The sequence below is a fragment of the Thalassophryne amazonica genome, chromosome 4 (assembly GCF_902500255.1).
Source record: "Thalassophryne amazonica chromosome 4, fThaAma1.1, whole genome shotgun sequence".
Classification (NCBI taxonomy): Eukaryota; Metazoa; Chordata; class Actinopteri; order Batrachoidiformes; family Batrachoididae; genus Thalassophryne; species Thalassophryne amazonica.
In genome coordinates this window covers 50,650,154-50,663,663 of record NC_047106.1, presented here as the reverse complement: position 1 = coordinate 50,663,663, position 13,510 = coordinate 50,650,154, and positions in this window count along the sequence as shown.

Below are 13,510 nucleotides of genomic sequence, written 5' to 3'. Positions count from 1 at the left end.
TTTGTAAGCCAGCCTGTAAGGAGGCAAACTAGGCTGAGCAGTTTCATCCCATTTTTGCACTTTTTTTTGGATTGCAGGTGATTGTAATAAAACGGCACCCTGTGGAAAAGGGGTGTAAACACCTCAAAGTTAGTGAGTTGTTGTTCAGAAGTTATGTACAGAACTTGAAGTGTTTGATGTGGCTTTGTTGTAAAAAACCTGACAGATGGGTCAAAGCTTCATATCGTGAGGAAACTTTGTATGATTATGCATATGAAATGGAGTGAGTGGCGCAAGCAAAATACTAAAAATGTAAAGGCCAAAAAGGAAAGCTGGTAACCTCCTGTAGGGATGCTTATTCGCCATAATTGGACGGTTTTCCGTCTTTTTGTAAATTCTTGACGTCTGAAAGAAATGGGGGAACATTTTTTATTTCTTCAAATCAGCGAACTAATATGTTGCCATAAAACGCCCAAATTCCTTTGAAATCGGTCATCATAAAGTGGTTTGTTTACCGGAGAAGGAGGCCGCCATACGGACAACAGTTCAATGCGCATTCTCATTTGTTGAAAAATGACGACTCTCCACGAGGAATCGCTTTTTGCAGTATGCTCTTGTGAAGGTAGTAAATGCGCAACAATGTCTCAATGTTCCAGACAACATCCTGCCTGCTTCCCGCGCCAAATCTCATAGCATCGTTAAACAAATTTTCTACCTTGTCGGTTTCTCATCGTTTATTTCCAATATTACACAAGATAAATGCAGGTATGGCAATAATTTAATGCTGATATTTAAAAAAGTAATTTCTGTGACATTTTGGTATTGTATGATAAATGTAATGCTTAGGGAGTAAAACACGGCGATCATTGAAGTTTGTTATTCACAATGGCACCATCCACCACGCATTTTAGTATGTGGCCATGTCTCTTTTTTTTTTTTTTGGTTGTTAAACTTAAATCGCCTGTCAAATCAATGGAATCTTTGATACAAGCTTAAATAGTTCCTATATAGCCTCTTTCCATGAGAAATACAGCTTGTATTGAAAAATGTGAAACAAATTACACACGGTTGTGGGGGGTGGGGGTGGTAAACTGTTGAAAAATTAAATATCTCTTTACCTAGTCTGAAAGCAGTTATGAAGTTATTTATAACATCTTGCCGACGCTCTTGCTTTCCTCTACTGGTGGTTGGCTCTCACTGCGGTATTGTATCACTTCCTGTTCCGGAGCACAGCGGTGTTTTTCTGTATCTGTTAGCTGTTTAATCTGCGCAGTTAGATTGATCTAGTTATCTAGATTACGATTTGTTTCCCCAGTGTAATCTTAACGTGCCTTAACTAAAGCACTCCCTCTGCTGAATGACCTCTAAATTATTTACACATTATTCACTTTGTGTGTTTTTAGGAATCTGCTAGCTTAGCGCAGCTACTAGCTCTTAGCCGATTTAGCATGGCGGCTTCTCCTGTCTCTCCTGCACTTTTCTGCTCTGGGTGTGAAATGTTTAGTTATTCCTCGGCCTCCTTTAGCAGTAATGGTACTTGTAATAAGTGTAGCTTATTCGTAGCTTTGGAGGCCAGGCTGGGCGAATTGGAGACTCGGCTCCGCACCGTGGAAAATTACAGCTAGCCAGGCCCCTGTAGTCGGTGCGGACCAAGGAAGCTTAGCCGCCGTTAGTTACCCCCTGGCAGATCCCGAGCAGCCGGGAAAGCAGGCCGACTGGGTGACTGTGAGGAGGAAGCGTAGTTCTAAACAGAAGCCCCGTGTACACCGCCAACCCGTTCACATCTCTAACCGTTTTTCCTCACTCGGCGACACACCCGCCGAGGATCAAACTCTGGTTATTGGCGACTCTGTTTTGAGAAATGTGAAGTTAGCGACACCAGCAACCATAGTCAATTGTCTTCCGGGGGCCAGAGCAGGCGACACTGAAGGAAATTTGAAACTGCTGGCTAAGGCTAAGCATAAATTTGGTAAGACTGTAATTCACGTCGGCAGTAATGACACCCGGTTACGCCAATCGGAGGTCACTAAAATTAACATTAAATCGGCGTGTAACTTTGCAAAAACAATGTCGGACTCTTTAGTTTTCTCTGGGCCCCTCCCCAATCAGACCGGGAGTGACATGTTTAGCCGCATGTTCTCCTTGAATTGCTGGCTGTCTGAATGGTGTCCAAAAAATGAGGTGGGCTTCATAGATAATTGGCAAAGCTTCTGGGGAAAACCTGGTCTTGTTAGGAGAGACGGCATCCATCCCACTTTGGATGGAGCAGCTCTCATTTCTAGAAATCTGGCCAATTTTCTTAAATTCTCCTAACCGTGACTATCCAGGGTTGGGACCAGGAAGCAGAGTTGTAGTCTTACACACCTCTCTGCAGCTTCTCTCCCCCTGCCATCCCCTCATTACCCCATCCCCGTAGAGACGGTGCCTGCTCCCAGACCACCAATAACCAGTAAAAATCTATTTAAGCATAAAAATTCAAAAAGAAAAAATAATATAGCACCTTCAACTGCACCACAGACTAAAACAGTTAAATGTGGTCTATTAAACATTAGGTCTCTCTCTTCTAAGTCCCTGTTGGTAAATGATATAATAATTGATCAACATATTGATTTATTCTGCCTTACAGAAACCTGGTTACAGCAGGATGAATATGTTAGTTTAAATGAGTCAACACCCCCGAGTCACACTAACTGTCAGAATGCTCATAGCATGGGTCGAGGCGGAGGATTAGCAGCAATCTTCCATTCCAGCTTATTAATTAATCAAAAACCCAGACAGAGCTTTAATTCATTTGAAAGCTTGACTCTTAGTCTTGTCCATCCAAATTGGAAGTCCCAAAAAACAGTTTTATTATTATCTATCGTCCACCTGGTCGTTACTGTGAGTTTCTCTGAATTTTCAGACCTTTTGTCTGACTTAGTGCTTAGCTCAGATAAGATAATTATAGTGGGCGATTTTAACATCCACACAGATGCTGAGAATGACAGCCTCAACACTGCATTTAATCTATTATTAGACTCTATTGGCTTTGCTCAAAATGTAAATGAGTCCACCCACCACTTTAATCATATCTTAGATCTTGTTCTGACTTATGGTATGGAAATAGAAGACTTAACAGTATTCCCTGAAAACTCCCTTCTGTCTGATCATTTCTTAATAACATTTACATTTACTCTGATGGACTACCCAGCAGTGGGGAATAAGTTTCATTACACTAGAAGTCTTTCAGAAAGCGCTGTAACTAGGTTTAAGGATATGATTCCTTCTTTATGTTCTCTAATGCCATATACCAACACAGTGCAGAGTAGCTACCTAAACTCTAAGTGAGATAGAGTATCTCGTCAGTAGTTTTACGTCCTCATTGAAGACAACTTTGGATGCTGTAGCTCCTCTGAAAAAGAGAGCTTTAAATCAGAAGTGCCTGACTCCGTGGTATAACTCACAAACTCGCAGCTTAAAGCAGATAACCCGTAAGTTGGAGAGGAAATGGCATCTCACTAATTTAGAAGATCTTCATTTAGCCTGGAAAAAGAGTCTGTTGCTCTATAAAAAAGCCCTCCGTAAAGCTAGGACATCTTTCTACTCATCACTAATTGAAGAAAATAAGAACAACCCCAGGTTTCTTTTCAGCACTGTAGCCAGGCTGACAAAGAGTCAGAGCTCTATTGAGCTGAGTATTCCATTAACTTTAACTAGTAATGACTTCATGACTTTCTTTGCTAACAAAATTTTAACTATTAGAGAAAAAATTACTCATAACCATCCCAAAGACGTTTCGTTATCTTTGGCTGCTTTCAGTGATGCCGGTATTTGGTTAGACTCTTTCTCTCAGATTGTTCTGTCTGAGTTATTTTCATTAGTTACTTCATCCAAACCATCAACATGTCTATTAGACCCCATTCCTACCAGGCTGCTCAAGGAAGCCCTACCATTATTTAATGCTTCGATCTTAAATATGATCAATCTATCTTTGTTAGTTGGCTGTGTACCACAGGCTTTTAAGGTGGCAGTAATTAAACCATTACTTAAAAAGCCATCACTTGACCCAGCTATCTTAGCTAATTATAGGCCAATCTCCAACCTTCCTTTTCTCTCAAAAATTCTTGAAAGGGTAGTTGTAAAACAGTTAACTGATCATCTGCAGAGGAATGGTCTATTTGAAGAGTTTCAGTCAGGTTTTAGAATTCATCATAGTACAGAAACAGCATTAGTGAAGGTTACAAATGATCTTCTTATGGCCTCAGACAGTGGAGTCATCTCTGTGCTTGTTCTGTTAGACCTCAGTGCTGCTTTTGATACTGTTGACCATAAAATTTTATTACAGAGATTAGAGCATGCCATAGGTATTAAAGGCACTGCGCTGCGGTGGTTTGAATCATATTTGTCTAATAGATTACAATTTGTTCATGTAAATGGGAAATCTTCTTCACAGACTAAGGTTAATTATGGAGTTCCACAAGGTTCTGTGCTAGGACCAATTTTATTCACTTTATACATGCTTCCCTTAGGCAGTATTATTAGACGGTATTGCTTAAATTTTCATTGTTACGCAGATGATACCCAGCTTTATCTATCCATGAAGCCAGAGGACACACACCAATTAGCTAAACTGCAGGATTGTCTTACAGACATAAAGACATGGATGACCTCTAATTTCCTGCTTTTAAACTCAGATAAAACTGAAGTTATTGTACTTGGCCCCACAAATCTTAGAAACATGGTGTCTAACCAGATCCTTACTCTGGATGGCATTACCCTGACCTCTAGTAATACTGTGAGAAATCTTGGAGTCATTTTTGATCAGGATATGTCATTCAAAGCGCATATTAAACAAATATGTAGGACTGCTTTTTTGCATTTGCGCAATATCTCTAAAATTAGAAAGGTCTTGTCTCAGAGTGATGCTGAAAAACTAATTCATGCATTTATTTCCTCTAGGCTGGACTATTGAAATTCATTATCATCAGGTTGTCCTAAAAGTTCCCTGAAAAGCCTTCAGTTAATTCAAAATGCTGCAGCTAGAGTACTAACGGGGACTAGAAGGAGAGAGCATATCTCACCCATATTGGCCTCTCTTCATTGGCTTCCTGTTAATTCTAGAATAGAATTTAAAATTCTTCTTCTTACTTATAAGGTTTTGAATAATCAGGTCCCATCTTATCTTAGGGACCTCATAGTACCATATCACCACAATAGAGCGCTTCGCTCTCAGACTGCAGGCTTACTTGTAGTTCCTAGGGTTTGTAAGAGTAGAATGGGAGGCAGAGCCTTCAGCTTTCAGGCTCCCCTCCTGTGGAACCAGCTCCCAATTCAGATCAGGGAGACAGACACCCTCTCTACTTTTAAGATTAGGCTTAAAACTTTCCTTTTTGCTAAAGCTTATAGTTAGGGCTGGATCAGGTGACCCTGAACCATCCCTTAGTTATGCTGCTATAGACGTAGACTGCTGGGGGGTTCCCATGATGCACTGTTTCTTTCTCTTTTTGCTCTGTATACACCACTCTGCATTTAATTATTAGTGATCGATCTCTGCTCCCCTCCACAGCATGTCTTTTTCCTGGTTCTCTCCCTCAGCCCCAACCAGTCCCAGCAGAAGACTGCCCCTCCCTGAGCCTGGTTCTGCTGGAGGTTTCTTCCTGTTAAAAGGGAGTTTTTCCTTCCCACTGTAGCCAAGTGCTTGCTCACAGGGGGTCGTTTTGACCGTTGGGGTTTTACATAATTATTGTATGGCCTTGCCTTACAATATAAAGCGCCTTGGGGCAACTGTTTGTTGTGATTTGGCACTATATAAAAAAAATTGATTGATTGATTGATGTTAGTTGAGAGTCATGATTTTTAATTGCCTAGTCTTTGAGCCCAATCAAAAACAAACTAAAGTTTTCATCAAGATTTAGCTATATTTGCAAACTATTGTGTTATATTCTGTATATCCTATCTCAGCTTTCAGTGGCTTACTAGTCGAGTGAGTATAAGAGAAATTGTGGAGAGCTGGGCATGTCCCAACTTGTCCTCTGACACTCCAAAACGGAGGTGTTCTTTGTCTCACTCCATCAGCGAATCCGTCGTGACACGCGAAGCCTCTGCGCGGATTTCCGTGACAAAATCTCTTGTTAAAAGTGAAATCTGCCGGAAAATGGCTGATGTCCAGCTCTTGTGATAACCAGAGAAATTGCATACGATGGTCCCGGATCCATACAGCCCTCCGTTTAGAAATTAAATGGTTGCTTCTGCCTGTCGATCGCGGCTCGGAGTGCAGTGCGCCGTGCACCATTGTGGGCCGTCCTTAAAGCGGTAGTAACACTCCTTAATCTCTGTGAAGCCCATAAAATTTTCACCGAAAGCCATGTGAATTTTCCGAATGGTTTCCAGCTGCCTGTCTCTAACAGTTTCTGAAAAAATTCTGATGGAACAAAGCCCAAATCATTCCGCCATTTCCTCGCAATGAAAAAACGACGAGACGGGTGGACCAGTGCTCACTCAAAGCCTGCCCACAGGCGAATGACGCAACCAACAGGCGTGAAAAAACTCACGTATGCGCATGAAGGTTCAAGCTTGGCTGACGTAAAAACATATGAATCAAATCCATATATTTTTTGCATAAAATAAAAAGGTCGGATACTTTTCTCACAGACCTCGTGTGTGTGTGTATATATGTATGTGTGTGTATGTATATATATATATATATATATATATGTGTGTGTGTATGTATATATATGTGTGTATGTATATATATGTGTGTATGTATATATATGTGTGTATGTATATATAAGCATGCCAAGACCAGATGGCGATCTCAAGGTGTATATAAATAGTTACAGCAAATGATGTTAAACAGCATTTCACAGTCAACATACAGTTTATACAGAAGTATTAAATGATTAAGAAAAATACATGGAACATAATAGTCTAAAGGATTTTCTTTGACTTGACCTACAGCTCCTCCATCTGGAGGTGATGCTTATTGCCTTTACGCATGATGTCTTTTTGGGTTAGGGTATAAGCTGTAGCATGAACAAATAAGATTTTAGGGTTTAGAAATGTTTTTGAATATTAACTTTATTCAGATACCTCAACTTGTTATGCTAACTCGAAGTTAGCCTCATGAAATTTAAGTGGACCCGGTAATGTTTTCAAAGTTAGCTGAAAAGATAATCAGCTAATGAAGACGTTAGCGTCCGTAATTAGGTGATTCGTTGAACTGCTCACCACTGCCTTCTGTCAGGGCTTCATTAGGGACAAAACTGAACACTTGAAACAGGTTGAAACAGTTGTAAAACATTCATAACTGAGTTTTTTTTTATCACCAGTTTCCTAGAGGTTATGTTTTTCCTGCTTCAATGCAACTAATTGTGAGGTGTGTTAATACGTACTGTAACCATAACAGAACTTTTTCAGAATAATGTTTTCTTTGTCACTTCAATAAAAGCATGCAGATGGGTTAGTGGAAGTTGGTATGTGATAATTGATAATTATTAATACCTGCTTGCTTAAAAACATAATTACCTCCAGTGTCCTGATGGTATCAGTGTGGGCACACAGACACTGTGTCATGGTGCCTGGATGTCCTCCAAAGCTTCTTATCTGTTAATCAGTGTGGAAATGTAATCTTTTAAGTTCAGACTCCACAGGAACCCCCCCCACATACCTGCTGCGTAAATTAGTTGATCTCTTTTGCCCTCACAAGACCAAGTGTAGTGGAACCTTGGGTGTGTCCCATTCAGGGGCTTGTAGTTTTTGTGATAGCTCTATTAACCCCCAGGCTTAGAATCTAATGCAGATATAATGATCAACTGTTTTATAAGAGAAACAACCTAATGTAATTAAAATGTTCACTTGTGGTTAATGGCTGAGGTTTTGGGCACAAAAGCCACACTGCTCTTGTCACTGAGCAGCGAGCATTGCAGTACCCTGTAGTAGTTACAATCCAGGTGGTTATCATTTACTTTTCAAAGACGAGTCCTTTTTTCCAGTGTGTTGGGAAGATGCCTGGTTGACAAATGGAAGCAGAGATTGCGTCCCACACGGGGAGCCTCTCCACCCACCTGATGAAGTTCAGTCCTGGTACCACGAAGCCCTGTAACTTTATCCGTTCTCAGCTGTTTCATCACCTTTGTGATCTTATTGAGATTTAAAAACCTTACCACCGGAGATATCCACCATCATGGCATAACACAATAGCATAGTCTTCTGTCCGGGTGGTGCTGTCATCTGCCGTGTGCAGCAGAAAGAGCCATAAGTTTGTAGAAGTTGACTATTTTCATTCCTCTGTAAGCTGGTACAGCCAAAGAGTTGAAACCATTTATGTGAAATATGCAATACAGTGGCAGATCCAGGATTTTGTGCAATAAATAAATTTTAATTTTTTTTGGTGTCTTTCCTGCATTTTGGCACATACTTCACCACAACATACACTACAGAGAAAAACTTCATAATCTGTTGTTTACTCATTGGAACTTGTATTGTACAATCTTGAATGTGATGCTATGGTGTGATGACAAGTAACAGAGCATTTGAAATGTCTGTGGCTGAAAAAGTGAACGTCTTTACGACACCGTGCTGAGTCATGGTCTGGTATAAAATGTATCTAACTAATTCACTTGTTGCTGAATAGAGGGCTCAAAAAACAGCATTTGGCAATGTTTTTTTTTTTTTTTTTTTTTTGGATCTGCCTTGCAGTGCTACAGGGTGCAGATTAGCCCAACAGTCTTGATAGGGGATACTGCAATGGCAAAAAAGTACATGTTAAATGGCCACATAAGGCTGAGAATTTCCTCCTAAGCAATCTTTTCCATACACTTGCACCAGTGCTGGACATGTTTTATATCAGATGTTTTTACATCCGATCATTGAAGAAATTATCTGCATCATGAGTGTCATTTATCAGTGTATCAGTTTCACTTCGATATCTTGCTTGTTGAAATTATCTATCGACTGCATTTATATAGTGCATTTCCATCTGCATCAGATGCTCAAAGCGCTTTACAATGATGCCTCACATTCATACATTCACACAGACACACTGATGTCAGGGTGCTGCCATGCAAAGCAATCACTACACAGCGGCAGCAACTCTGGGATTAAGGACCATGCCCAAGGGTCCCAAGGGTGATTTTCCAGTCAGGTTGGGGTTTGAACCAAGGATCCGCTTGTCTGAAGACCAACACTTAACCAATAGACCATCGCTATCTATCTATCTGTCTGTCTGAGAGAGATTGTACTGTAGATGTTGTGATGAATGAAGGAGACAATTTCACCATTTTGGCAACGCAAGTGCATGCCATTTATTTTTCACTTTCTTTCTACATCTCAATCACTTTGTCATGGTCATATTGTTTTATTCACAGAAGTTACATTTATACAGCCCGGGCTGTTACCTCACTGGAGTCCTGCCAGAGGAAGCACCACGGGGAGGGGGGTTGAGAGAGCTTTGCCGTATGTACAACAAGAATACACAAGAGAGACAGTTTCATGTGCACAGAACTGAGGGTAGACATGTTTCCTTGACCTTTAATAAACTACTCTAAAATCTAAATATGTGGTGTGGATCATTAAGTGTCTTGTTTAGCATTAGTGAAGGTTACAAATGATCTTCTTATGGCCTCGGACAGTGGACTCATCTCTGTGCTTGTTCTGTTAGACCTCAGTGCTGCTTTTGATACTGTTGACCATAAAATTTTATTACAGAGATTAGAGCATGCCATAGGTATTAAAGGCACTGCGCTGCGGTGGTTTGAATCATATTTGTCTAATAGATTACAATTTGTTCATGTAAATGGGGAATCTTCTTCACAGACTAAAGTTAATTATGGAGTTCCACAAGGTTCTGTGCTAGGACCAATTTTATTCACTTTATACATGCTTCCCTTAGGCAGTATTATTAGACGGTATTGCTTAAATTTTCATTGTTACGCAGATGATACCCAGCTTTATCTATCCATGAAGCCAGAGGACTCACACCAATTAGCTAAACTGCAGGATTGTCTTACAGATATAAAGACATGGATGACCTCTAATTTCCTGCTTTTAAACTCAGATAAAACTGAAGTTATTGTACTTGGCCCCACAAATCTTAGAAACATGGTGTCTAACCAGATCCTTACTCTGGATGGCATTACCCTGAGCTCTAGTAATACTGTGAGAAATCTTGGAGTCATTTTTGATCAGGATATGTCATTCAAAGCGCATATTAAACAAATATGTAGGACTGCTTTTTTGCATTTACGCAATATCTCTAAAATCAGAAAGGTCTTGTCTCAGAGTGATGCTGAAAAACTAATTCATGCATTTATTTCCTCTAGGCTGCACTATTGTAATTCATTATTATCAGGTTGTCCTAAAAGTTCCCTAAAAAGCCTTCAGTTAATTCAAAATGCTGCAGCTAGAGTACTGACGGGGACTAGAAGGAGAGGGCATATCTCACCCATATTGGCCTCTCTTCATTGGCTTCCTGTTAATTCTAGAATAGAATTTAAAATTCTTCTTCTTACTTATAAGGTTTTGAATAATCAGGTCCCATCTTATCTTAGGGACCTCGTAGTACCATATCACCCCAATAGAGCGCTTCGCTCTCAGACTGCAGGTTTACTTGTAGTTCCTAGGGTTTGTAAGAGTAGAATGGGAGGCAGAGCCTTCAGCTTTCAGGCTCCTCTCCTGTGGAACCAGCTCCCAATTCAGATCAGGGAGACAGACACCCTCTCTACTTTTAAGATTAGGCTTAAAACTTTCCATTTTGCTAAAGCTTATAGTTAGGGCTGGATCAGGTGACCCTGAACCATCCCTTAGTTATGCTGCTATAGACGTAGACTGCTGGGGGGTTCCCATGATGCATTGTTTCTTTCTCTTTTTGCTCTGTATGCACCACTCTGCATTTAATCATTAGTGATCGATCTCTGCTCCCCTCCACAGCATGTCTTTTTCCTGGTTCTCTCCCTCAGCCCCAACCAGTCCCAGCAGAGGACTGCCCCTCCCTGAGCCTGGTTCTGCTGGAGATTTCTTCCTGTTAAAAGGGAGTTTTTACTTCCCACTGTAGCCAAGTGCTTGCTCACAGGGGGTCATTTTGACTGTTGGGGTTTTACATAATTATTGTATGGCCTTGCCTTACAATATAAAGCGCCTTGGGGCAACTGTTTGTTGTGATTTGGCGCTATATAAAAAAATTGATTGATTGTTTGTTGACATTTTTTTTTTTCCTGACCATGTTTTCCTTGACCAAACTACTCCATCGTCTAATCACCTCAAGATTAGATGATGGAGTAATTTTCCCATGACATTTGATCCTAGGCTTCTGTGTTGTTGCGCTGTACACAAAATTTAATCACCTCTAGATATCTAACCAAGTAATATTCCACTCAAGTCTGTTTTGGATTAATCTTGCCCACTGACATACGGACACACAGGCACACAAGTCAGTAAAAATAAATAAATACAAATTCTGCTTTGTTGCTTCAGTAAAACCTTAAATGGAAAAAGCAGAGAATAATTAGTCAGGGGTCTTGAGAAAACTTTGAAAGGCTTTGGTAGCCAAGATAACAGAATGCAAAGTTATTTTTGCACCTTTCTCTGTTTAAGTTTGTTTCCCCCGTAGTATTATCAAAATAAAATTTCAAAAATTGATCTTGTTACATCTTAGAAGTGAAGCAGAGTAGTACTTGGCTGGCAGACTGGAAAGACCAAGAGCCGCGTTTCTCCAACTGGAGTTGCATCAGGAAGGGTATTCGACATTAAACACGCTAAATAATAAAATTAAGTTTGAAATATATTTTGCATCATCAAGGAAACACAATGTATCTCTGTTTTGCTTTGTAATATATCAACATATCAGTTTGCCCTGTAAGATGAGAAGCACCCAGTTAGTGAAACACAGTGGCAGCTTTTGTTGATGTCAACCAAAGTCGGTCGAAGAGAAGATAAATCAGTACAAGAGAATGCTGTTATCTTTAAAAAAAACAAACAAACACAGAGGGCAAGCAAGAGAATGACGGAAGACTGTCTGTGTGTTTGCTCATTTCCCCCATTTGCCTCACTCCCTTCACGTGGTAGACACAGTGCTACCAGATTGTCTTGGCACGGGTTGCGATGGATTATGCATGTGTGTTCAGTCACTCATTACTTTCTTCAGAATAGATTTACTACTCTTCTGACAAAATGAAAACGCACGGGCTATAGTAAGGTCTTTTAGGTCTTTCTCCCTTTTTCACTTGGGGGTGCCACAGCAGATCTGATATGGATCTGCATGTTGATTTTGCACAAGTTTTATGCCGCATGCCCTTCCTGATGCAACTCAGCATTACATGGAGAATAGGGGTGGGAACCTTCCGCTCTGGAAACAAGTACACTAACCGCTTGACCACTACATATTTGTGTTGGTGTTTTATTTATGTTGACTGGTGACAAAAATGTGTTTTCAGTCACATTTGTATGGTCAAAATGAAAGGTGACTCCAACAAGGTTAATAACTTGTAATTTTTAGGATGAAGACTTGGCTTATGTGTAAGGTTCATTTGGTGGGTCTCAAGCTTTTTCACTGAAGCTGTTTGGGGTGGGGGCGGGGGGGTCCTTCTGCTGCCAGTCTTTCACAGGTACGGTACATATAGACAAACTCATTCACACTCCCATTCACTCCTATGGTCAATTTAGAGTCACCAATTCACCAAACCTGCATGTCTTTGGAAGTGGGAGGAAGCTGGAGTATCCGGAGGCAACCTACGATTATGATAATGATTTTGAATGTAAGATATAATTTGATACCATAGGGACTTGTGATATATCGAGTCACATATCCTAGGAAAATATGCCTGTATGGTACACCATACAATTTATTTGCAAAAACCCTCAAATTAAAAATGAAATTCTCAGATTTTAGATCATATTGACCAGTTATCTTCAGTTCTTTACCCCGCTGTACCATTGTGCTCTGAGATTAATCATTGCTTGTAGCCATCTCACCCATCACTGTGGGTTGTATGCTAATGCTGGCATGCCTTCTTTTAATGCAAGGAGATACGAGGTCTATTAGAAAAGTATCCGACCTTATTATTTTTTTCAAAAACCATATGGATTTGAATCACGTGTGATTGCGTCAGACAAGCTTGAACCCTCGTGCGCATGCGTGAGTTTTTCCACGCCTGTCGGTTGCGTCATTCGCCTGTGATCAGGCTTTGAGTGAGGAGTGGTCCAGCCCCCTCATCGGATTTTCATTGCCAGGAAATGGTGGAATTATTTGGGCTTTTTTTCCATCAGAATTTTTTCAGAAACTGTTAGAGACTGGCAGCTGGAAACCATTAGAAAAAATTATCTGGCTTTCGGTGAAAATGTTACGGGCTTGGTAGAGAATAAGGAGTGTTACTGTCACTTTAAGGACAGCCCCCAGCGGCTGTGGGGTGCGCCGCGCTCCGAAGCCGCCATCAACAGGCTGAACGACCATTTCATTTCTAAACGGATGGCTGTCTGGATCCGTGACCATCGTGTGCCATTTCTCTGGTTATCACAAGAGCTGGACATCAACCATTTTCCGGCAGATTTCACTTTTAAC